General features: G+C 40.9%; 1 pseudogene; it reads left to right on the top strand.

Annotated features, from left to right (window-relative positions):
- The first annotated feature begins 430 nt into the window (after positions 1-430).
- Positions 431-10,285, top strand: part of LOC138297034 (UDP-N-acetylglucosamine transporter pseudogene) — a 143,055-nt pseudogene continuing 133,200 nt past the window's right edge.

The raw sequence follows: 10,285 nt of genomic DNA, 5'->3' as shown, positions 1-10,285 counted from the left end.
GTGTTTTCAATATTGTTAGACATTTTATCCATAGAAGCTTGCACATCTTGCTTGACAGAAGATTAAATGAAAATATTCAAGTCTTGTTTAAAGGCTTCCTCATCCTCATTCATATCAGGCATCAAAGGAGAGCTATCTGACTCCATGTTAAACAAGAGAGCCAGTTGACAAAAAGTTAAAGGAGAAAGGCACTTTTAGAAAGTAAAAACGAGCAACGGAAAACACTCCCTTGAGGGGTGGAGACGCTGGAGAAATATCCAGTCAGAAACGGGAGGCGGAGAAAAAAGGCTGCGCCCCCTCGAGATAGTGTTGAAAGCAGGCGTGTGCGGAAGCCGAGGTCGGATTAGGCAGCAGGAGAGCGTCCGGAAGACGAGGGTGATGAAACCACGGCCGCAGGTAAATAAAGCTGCCGTGAGCAGGAGCGACAGCGATGGACGCACATGCGCAGACGAAGGACAGCGGGGAGGTGAAGAAACGCACAACGGTTAAGAAAGGCCGTTAGAGAGTGCGCGAGCATTGGAGAGGATGCTTAGAGTTGAACGAACGAGGGGGGGGAGAGGACAAGGGTGGGTCCAGTAAGGAACTGACAACGGTATTTTTTAATGTATTGAAAAAACGGAGGAAGTTTAATAAAACCGTCATACAAACAGAGTAATACCATATATTAAAACAATATAACACCGGAGAGATAAAAGGAAGAGTACTTATCTTGACTGCGAGCAGCAAGAAAAGAGGGCTGCTTGCAGTCAAGTGGGTACTCTATGGTCCTTGGTGTCTTGCTATTGGTGCAGTATATGCCTACGTTTTTGTTCCCATTGGCTAGCCTGTTGCTAAGCCTTTTGGATAGTGTAGTTCTTGACTGCTGCTATTTTAATAAAGCATGAAAAGAATGCATAATAGGAGCCTCTGGTCTTGACACAAAATTAGTTTATCTCAGCCTGCTTATCTGTAGGGATCAGAATGAGGCCCTTAGTCTCTGAAACCATCTATTACCCACAATGAAGGTCAGGATTGTCTTGTCATCTTGTAATTTGATTATTGACACGTTTACTTTTCCACTGATCAACTGTTGTAAGCTTATGAAATGTCAATTTAGCATGTGAATCTATATAGATACTTGCTTTATCAAAAGGGGTAACAGTTAAGTCCTTAATTTTCAGCTCAAAGGCTAAGTACTCGCACAGCACACATATTTCATCATCGATATACTTGGTATCATAGGTGATACAATTTTGGAATTTATATGTCATGGGGCTTATTTTAGATATTTTGTTATGTATGTTGTCTACGATGATGGGGGGAGTTAATTTGGTCTGGTTACCGTAACCAGCGGTGTAAGGCAGGCACCTGCAGACCCTGTGGCAAAAGTGTGTGTGGGGGGACAGACCTTCAGGAGGCCTCCAGCTCTTCAGGGGCCCCGTTCAGGGCAAGGCCAACGAATAGCTGTGAAATATGGGAGACCCAGGACCCCGCCTCACATTCCGCAGTCGAACCTATCATGTTTTTAATGTTGTGCCATTGTCTGTAACTACCTGTGCGTTGCATTTAACTTCTTTTCAGAGTCTGGACTCAAGCCTTAGAAAAAATTAAGCAAAATTATTTCAACTGAATCTTTCTGTGGTTTATGCTATGCACATTGACTCGTGAGTCGCTTTTAACAGCATCATTGTCATAACAGATTATTTTGCCTATTAAAATTTTCATTTTAATTCCCATTAAAAAAATCATCAGAAAAGAATCAGTATCTTCTCTTTTTTCAAAATAAGACTTTACATTAAATCCATATAGCCATTTAGACCCTATCATAGTTTTAATATTACTTTGGAAGCTTATAAGCGCAGGCGCAGTCACTGTCTTGAAATGCCTGCGCTAAGCAGCAAGATGATTCAGTGTGCAAATCGTCCAATTAAATGTTCTGTAGTCCTTCGAACGATTGCTACTAATGGTTCTCGTAAAAATCAGAAAGTATACACCCAATCAACGAGGTGGGTCCAACCTACAGTACTCGCTTAGCACTGTGCCGTGCAGAACTGCTGTGTAGTAAAACTGACAAGGCATTGTAAATGTCCAATATTATTACGTGACTCTTGCAGAGCACAGGGCGCGCCTAACACTTGAAGGGAAGCCTCAAGTGGATTGCTGCATTGCTTTGTTAAAACACATCCATGAGTAATAATCGACAGCAGTTTACCGGGAGGTGAGTGTAACATCGCGGTATATTTCACAACACATCGTATTATCCTGTTTACAGGAACGCTCTGTGTGGTCTCGAGCATCACAAAATCTTCCTCACATACGGAAAGGGCTTTTTTTCATGGTTGTGAGACACCCAGCGATGCCGTCCATGTTTTGTTGTGGCGTCAACAATGTGCACAACACATTTTTGAATATTTCTTCTGTATTAGTTAACGCCACATTTCTGCAATGTTTTCCTCTACGTGGGCTATTTTTAAGTCGTACATTTTTTCAAATGTTCGTTAGAGTCTTGAGAGTTTACCAGTATCTCTAAAAATAGGAAAAGGGATTTTTTTCCTCCTTTCAGTTAGAAACTGTGGTGCTGGATATATTTCGAATCTCTACTGCTCCTGGAAGAAAAAACTAAATTGATGAAATTCGGAAGGGTCGTAAATCTTCCAGATCGCACACCTTAATAATTGCTGAAGTGTCCATACCATGGTTATCAAAATAGTTTGATACTGTCTCACAGGAGTCTGTACTGCTTTTAGAATGTAGGGGTTTGTTCTTCTTTGAAAGAGGTATAGCGTATTTTTGCTTGCAGGAAAAACAGAAAAACAACATATTTCAAAAGCAAGCCAGTCAATCTGTGGCTTGATGACTACATCATTATAACATTCTTCAAACATACTGTTTTCTAATGTGTTGTCCAATTTTACCAGCATATCACCAGACTACCTCACGCAGTGACCAGTGATTTGCCAAATCATCCTTGGTCCTCCTTCAGTAGGAAAAGTTCAGCCCATAATGCCAGGCCATGGTCTCCTCGGAACAAGGAGCACAAGCCGGTTTTGGCCTCTTTCGGCCTCATCAGGAGGGTGCTGCTTGACTTCTATGGCACAGTGAGAACGGGCCCAGCTTTAAGTGTACCATTCACAATCACAGTAATGTACTAAGGAAAAAAATGATGGTCTGAAATGCTGCTTGAGCAATCACCAATGGCTGCCATTAATTCAAGCACTCCTTCCATTAACATGTATTTTTGTATTTGGCTCATTTAGGGCAAGATTTACAAGGCCCTAGCGTCTCTTAGCGCCAAACTAGCGTCATTTTATTTTATTCTAATGTGGCGTTAAGGAGGCCATTCTCCTTTGCCATATTTACAGAGTGCATTTGTGACTTCTTGCACCACATTATGCTTGGGCCAGGCATAATGTATGCAAGGGTGGCTTTCTGGCAGTAGGAGGCCCGTAAAAATGGTGCAGTGAAATTTGCAATATTTCACTGCGTCATTTTTAACTCCTGCTCAAAGCAGGCGTTAAAATGACACACCCATTGCTTCCAATGGGCCTCCCTTTACTTTGCAGGGTTAGTTCAATTATTTATGGTGCTTATCCTGCAAAGTACCACAATAGCATAATATATTATGATGCTATTGTCCTAACGTGTGCCATGGTGTGCCATATTGTAAATACAACTCTACCATGGTGTCCTTAGGTGCCGGTAGGGGGGACACAAGAGAAGTGGTGCATCACAGCTGATGCACCACGTTCTTGTAAATCTGGCCCTGAGTGTGCTGGTTATACAGTGAAGTTGGAACTGTGCTCACTGCACCACGAGTGAAGCTGTACCTCACTGACGAGGCTTAATTAGACCCAAACCAGTCTAGGGTAGCTTGTATTCCCATCTGCAGGGGACCTGGCCAGGCAGGTCACAATGGACTCTTCTTGTTGGAGCAAGATTAAGGTTGATTTATCTATGATTTCTCTATGCATACAGTGGCATAGTGGGCAAAACCTAATGGACTGGAATGCAGCCCAAATGATTGCCAGTTGCTGAGATTAATTCAGGCATTCCTTTCCTTGTCTTCTTTTTGTGTCAATCCAAGTGTTGCAGCAGAAGCTTCCAAAAATTACACCTTGCACAACATGAGCCTATATTTTACTTTGACTTTAAAATAGTTTTAAAATAAAGAACATGCACAGATTTGTTGGTCATGCTGCTAGCATAGGTTGCGGTAAATCCTTTTTAGTTTCCCACTGGAAAGCAAGAGTTTAGCTGAGCCTTTGGCTTGCAGACCTGTTGCCCCCGTCACCCAGTGACCTTTTACTCACTTAAAATGCTCTGTTTTATTCCATTTATTTTATTATTTCTTTTAGCTTGCTGCCATTACTTACATTTTATAGGAAATGTTTTGATTTTCATTATCAGTGCCATTCGGAGAAGGTGTCATTATCGCTGTCACCATCAGTGATACGCGTAGGTATTGTCATCATGTCCCTTTCTCACTTACGTGTGACAGGAACATCATGTGCACTTAGGGATTGTTTATGCAATTGCTGGCACAAGCCTGCCACATTATCAGTTGTTTAGGTACATACCTGCATTAGGGATCCTACATGGTAAGTATAAATACACCTCACACAGACAAGGTCATTAGAGGGGTTCCTTCCAGATGCCATCCATACTGCACGTCCCCTTGCTGCAGAACTCAGCCTTTGTGACTTCACGGAGTCTGACCTAGAGACATCATTCCAAGGTAATAAGGTTTGGGGGGTGCTTCTCATGGGCATGGTGCTGGCAGATTAGGGTTTATCAAACCTAGCTCTTGTTAGGGTAGAGATTAGGCTCTCTTTGCTAGGAATTGCACATCTGATGTTTATTGTTTTAAAATTTTTTATTTATTAAAGAGATCCAACATCATGGCATAACCAAGTTCAGTTACAGAATGAGCTCAGTGAAGCAGTTTCCTCACATTCAATAACATTAACATCCTTTCAAATACCCTAAATTAGGGATGGCCAAGTCCTTGTTTCTACGCCTAGGCTGGGCTGGTGCCAGTTGTCTAAAAAAATCTACCCCAGGTTTGGGAGAATCTCTTGAGCCCACCTGACCTCATTGCATACTTCCATTCCTGATTCCTTACTTGAGCCATTTTATTTAGCGGTTCTTTAACAGTTGGAATCTGTGTGGTGTGCCAGTTTTTTAATTAGCGGGATCTAGCCACTGCTGTTGCGATGAAAACTAATTTCACCCACCTAGGTGCAAGCATCGCCCCAGGGTCACAGCCCAAAACCAATAACCACACACAGGGATCTATTTCAATCTGCAAAGCTGTTTTCAAAAACTTAAAAACCTTGCCCCAGAACTCTTGAATATGCTCCCAAGTGCCTATCACATGTGTGCAATTTGCTATGCCATCCGCTTGACACCGAAAACACTGATTAGGTCAGATGGGGTTAATCTGGGCCAAAATTTCGGGGTACGATTAAGCAGCCACTTACTAAAACACAGCCTTCTGTGCCAATTTGCTCCTCTCAGTACCCCAAAAATTAATCAATTGATTTTCTCCTAGATATCCTTAGACAATTTTAGTCTTTCATCCCAATCCCATTTCCTGGTAGCTTTTACCAGAAGATTAGGGTTTTCCCACTCATGAGTAGCCTTCTCCATTCACCAGCTCATCTATCCCCTGAAGAGTCTATCAGTTCTTTCACTATCTTCTGAGTGTCACGTATCTGACCAAAATCCAGATCAGTGAGGCTGTTGAGCATATTACTATAAGACCCCATAAGCAAAAAATCATTTTGCACAGCAACCCCAATATTCAGGAGCGTTTCCCATCTATCACCGGCTAAAACTCTCCGATTTTCCTAAATTCAGCATATTCCCATTTTCTAACTATCTCTGGATTAAGCCTAGAGCTGGACCTCATCATAAACTCAGACAGAAAGTGAAAAAGTTCACAAATGGGATTACATATCTTTGAAAAAAATCTGACCTTTTTTAAAGAACCACCTGAAGATCTTATAGCGTACTTTCTTTGGGGATTTCACCAATAATACAGGATCCCGTTATACCATATTCTCTGCAGATTAATTCATGAAAATCTTGAAGTTGTGGTCTGCCCTGGAGCAATGCAGGTTTGAAATTTGCCACATATTGGGCAAAAAATGTGAAATAGTAGTCTTTCATGTTAGGCAGTGCCAGGCCTCCCTTTTCCCGATCTACATATAAAGTGCTTAGTACATGTGGTTTGATTGTACCAAATAAATGATGAAAATGTTGAGTCCAATTTCCTGAAGCATGAGGAAGTTAACACACATGGAATGACTGAGAACAAGAAGCCAAACAACAGCAGAATGGCCATTTTAATCAGCACGACTCTCCCTAAGATAGTTAGAGGAAGTGACCCCCACGGAGCTAGCAATGCCTGAGTTTTAAGGAGCAAGGGGGCAAGGATCATAAAGATCTTCTATTCTGGACAAGAATCTAATCCCCATATATCTATTAGTCCTCAAATTCACACAGAGCACCAATTCAGGAAGTAGTCTATTGGAAGTGCAGCCACAAAGCATAATTTCATTTTTTTTTCTATTCACCCCTATTTGTTCAAATCAAGCAAAAACTTAAAAAACCTTCTCCTGGGAGCTTTTGTTATCATCAAAAAACTAAATAATATCATATGCATACAAATTAATCTTCCCCATCTGCTTGAGTGGAGGATGGATCATCGTTTTGTCTAATTGCAATGCTAAAGGTTTGATAAATAAAGCAAACAGGATGGCTGAGAGGGGGCATCCCTGGCGGGTGCCCCGATGAACTTGTAGTTTACCTACATTTGCAGAGTTAATTATGAAGTTTGCTTCAGTATTTAGATACATCCTTTGCACCAGCCCTGAGATGTGGAGTGGATCCCCAAATCTAGATAATATCTCAAACAGCGTATTCCATACCAATAAATCAAAAGCTTTTTCTGCATCCAGTAAGAGAATAACGGCAGGGACTTTATTAATAGTAAAGTAGTCTAGTGCCTCAGCCAAAAAATGTGTGCTGGTTGCAAGCTGCCGTCCAGCAATAAACCCATTTTGGTCTTGATGAACCAAAGTGGTGACATCCCCGTTAAAATGATTAGCTAAAAGCTTCATAATGATTTAAAAATCAATATTCAATAGTGCAATTGGGTGATGTGAGTTTGGATGTTCTTTATCATTGTCTTTTTTTGGGAAACTAACTACATTCCCTGCACAGAAAGAATTTGGAATTGTCCCACCCTTTACATATTATTGATTAAAAGCAAAAAATAGTCTGCCAGCACATCAATAAAGATTTTGAAAAATTCTGCCAGGAGTCCATCAGGGCCGCAGGCCTTCCCATTCGAGAGATTTTTGACCACCTCCAGAAGTTCAGGCTTGGTAAATGGCCGGGAAAGGGCATCCCCATCTTCCCTTGACAAGGTGGGAATATCTAATTTTCATAGAAAGCTCCTAATGGCCTCTGAAGCGATGCATTGAATTTGGCTATATATTCGTATATAGTGTTCTAGAACCACTTCTCCCACTGTACTAGACTCTGTGTATCTCTTCCCCATAGTTGGGCACCTTAAAGCATGGATCGTATTACTGGCCATTTGGTCCCGTGCTTGCCAGGCTAGGAATCTACCCGTGAAATTACTCTTCTTGTACACTTTCTGCCTGTGGGCCTGATACGCTCTTTCAGCCCTGCTGAGATACTGGTCAGAAAGTGCCTGTGAGGCCTGATCAAGTAATTTTTTATTGCTTTCTCTGGGGGACCTAAGATATTTACCTAACTTCCTCTGCACTTCTTCTTCCAATACCCAACTCTGTTTTTATCTCGGTTCCTATTTGCCACCTCATTTAAGATCACAATGCCTCTTATATAAGCTTTTAATGTGTTCCAGACCATACTCAGAGCTTCAGAATCCCAATTCCTATTAAAAAAGATCCCTAACTTCATTTTTACAGACCTGAACCCATCCTTCCTCTTGCAGGTGCTGCTGGTTAAATATCCACCTTTTGGGCTGCGGCGTATATCATTCTGGCTCTAGCAGTACATCTAGAATAAGAATAGCATGATCTGAGATACCTGAGTGCAGTGTGCGCTGGTTCTTAAAGTACAATGTTTTCGTTATCAGGAAAAAATCAATACGGGACGCAGTTGTAAATCAGCTGGAGAGACATGTGTAGTCTCTTTTATTTGGCGTATTGTACCTTCAGGGATCGCATAGTGCCAATAATCTTAAATAGTCCCTAAAGACCTCTGCCACTTTAGGTTTGGATTGTTTTTTCCCTTTTACTGAAGAGTCAATATATGGAACTTGAAGGAAGTTGAAATCCCTGCCATTAATAAATTTGCCTGGAAGTTATAAGAGAGACTGAAAGAGGTCCTCGTATGGTCCGGGATCATCTTCCAGCAGAGCGTAGAAGCTCACAAAAGTAAATCTCTCAATCAACACTTTACAGCTGATCCAGCATTATGTTTATGGTAAGCTAGTGGAAGTTTTTATATTCACAACTCTCGCCTTCACAAATCTGCTATTATTACTGTTCATTATCCTAATCATTGCAGCACATACATTTTATCGAAGATTGTAGTCTTTTCAATAAATATATTGAAAACTCTCCTGCATCTCCTTCATTGCCTTTGTGTGTATGAGACTTATTTCTAACAAGAGAAAAGGGTAACTTCTGATTCACCGTGGCTTCCCTGAGAAGTTTCATCTAGAGTTCATGCATAAGGCTGCAGTAACTCACCTTTACTGTCTGATAGTTGTGACTTGTAGAAGTGACTCAGTTGCCTACAAACAGAGGTGCTGTGACCCATAAACCAGCAGTTTCACTAGGAGCGAAAGTCCAACTACGACAAGGTGGCATACTTCAAATGCACTTGGAGACAGTGTAAGTCAAGTGAGGATGCAATCACAGTCTCTGGAATGGAGCAGTTTGTTTCATGATAGTTTTATGTGAGATTTACGTGCCTTTATTCATGTGTATACCAATTTATAGAATGAGTCCTGCCTCCTTGTGTACATTTGTGACTTTATTAGGATCAACGTAGAATGGTATACATGTGAGGGCTGCACTATTCTACTGACGGGCTAGTCTTTGATCAGGGATCCCAAGGCCTTGTTTCCAATTGCCATGGTAAACCGTGCAAAGTGTTTTGAACTATGTTCTATGAACTAAGAGGAGATGGACTCTGGATCTATATGTAATGAACTGTAAATGGAATTGCATTCTCCAAGCTACTGGAAAAATGACACTGGATGTTGTGACAATGACCCTGCTTTTCTAGTTGTGGATAGATTAATTCAGCAGGCTGAGTCATGTAAAAATGCTTTTATAAAAGCAGGATCTCATAGCTGTTAGGATTATGTGTTGTTTGAGAACAAATTGCAACATTTTCACTACTCTGAGATTGTAGTGCAATATATTAAAATACCCTGGCTAGATTGTATTTGAGGGAGAGACAAGAAGGTAAGATTAAAAATGATGCTTCGATTTCTGACCATGTCTATTGCATTTATATGGTTTTGGGCAATACTGCTAATCAATTTTCCTTAAAAAATATTCTGAGCTCCTGATGATGCAGGTGATGGTTTCCTCATGTCTATTTATGTTGGCAAGATTGCTTATTTACCTAACAGCAAATTGCTCATAAGGAATATATACCATCTCCAAAACATAGCTGTGGGTGCACTTTTAGCCTTCGCTTGCTAGAACATTTGACACCAGCATACAAGAATCTCCCTTATATATTTGTGAAGGGTCACTTACTATAAATATAACTGTGTAATACCCATGATGCCCTTTGGTCTATAAACCCTCTCATATTCAGGACCTTTTCAGGAAGTATTCCCCTCCAGGATTTTCCATTTTGAACATGACCTTTTACTTCATGTCCTAGCATTCAAGCATGCTAGAATAATTTGCTGTTCTTTTTGTTAATTGGTGAGGCTGAATTCAGGAATGCCCTTCCTCTACATCTCAAAAAGCTTGTAGACCTCTGACTTTTTAGACAAGGCTTGAATCCCCTATGCTTCACTTTACCTATTGCGATTTTTACTAGTATGTCCAATTAAACCTTTGCTCTTTTTCTGGGTGAAGCTAATGTTACCATTGGGACACTTTGCACTGAAATGTGCAAACAAAAAATGTAAAGACAGGAAAATAACCAAGTTCTTCTACCAATAATATCATATAATCTTGGCTCCCCAATGATGAAGAGGGGATTAGAACCAAGATCTCAAAGTTTTAAATTCATATATTCGCCTACTTGATTCAACACTTCTTTAGATGCACAGGACAGC

The sequence above is a fragment of the Pleurodeles waltl genome, chromosome 5 (assembly GCF_031143425.1).
Source record: "Pleurodeles waltl isolate 20211129_DDA chromosome 5, aPleWal1.hap1.20221129, whole genome shotgun sequence".
In the NCBI taxonomy this organism is placed as follows: Eukaryota; Metazoa; Chordata; class Amphibia; order Caudata; family Salamandridae; genus Pleurodeles; species Pleurodeles waltl.
This window is presented reverse-complemented; position numbering and strand designations above follow the sequence as displayed.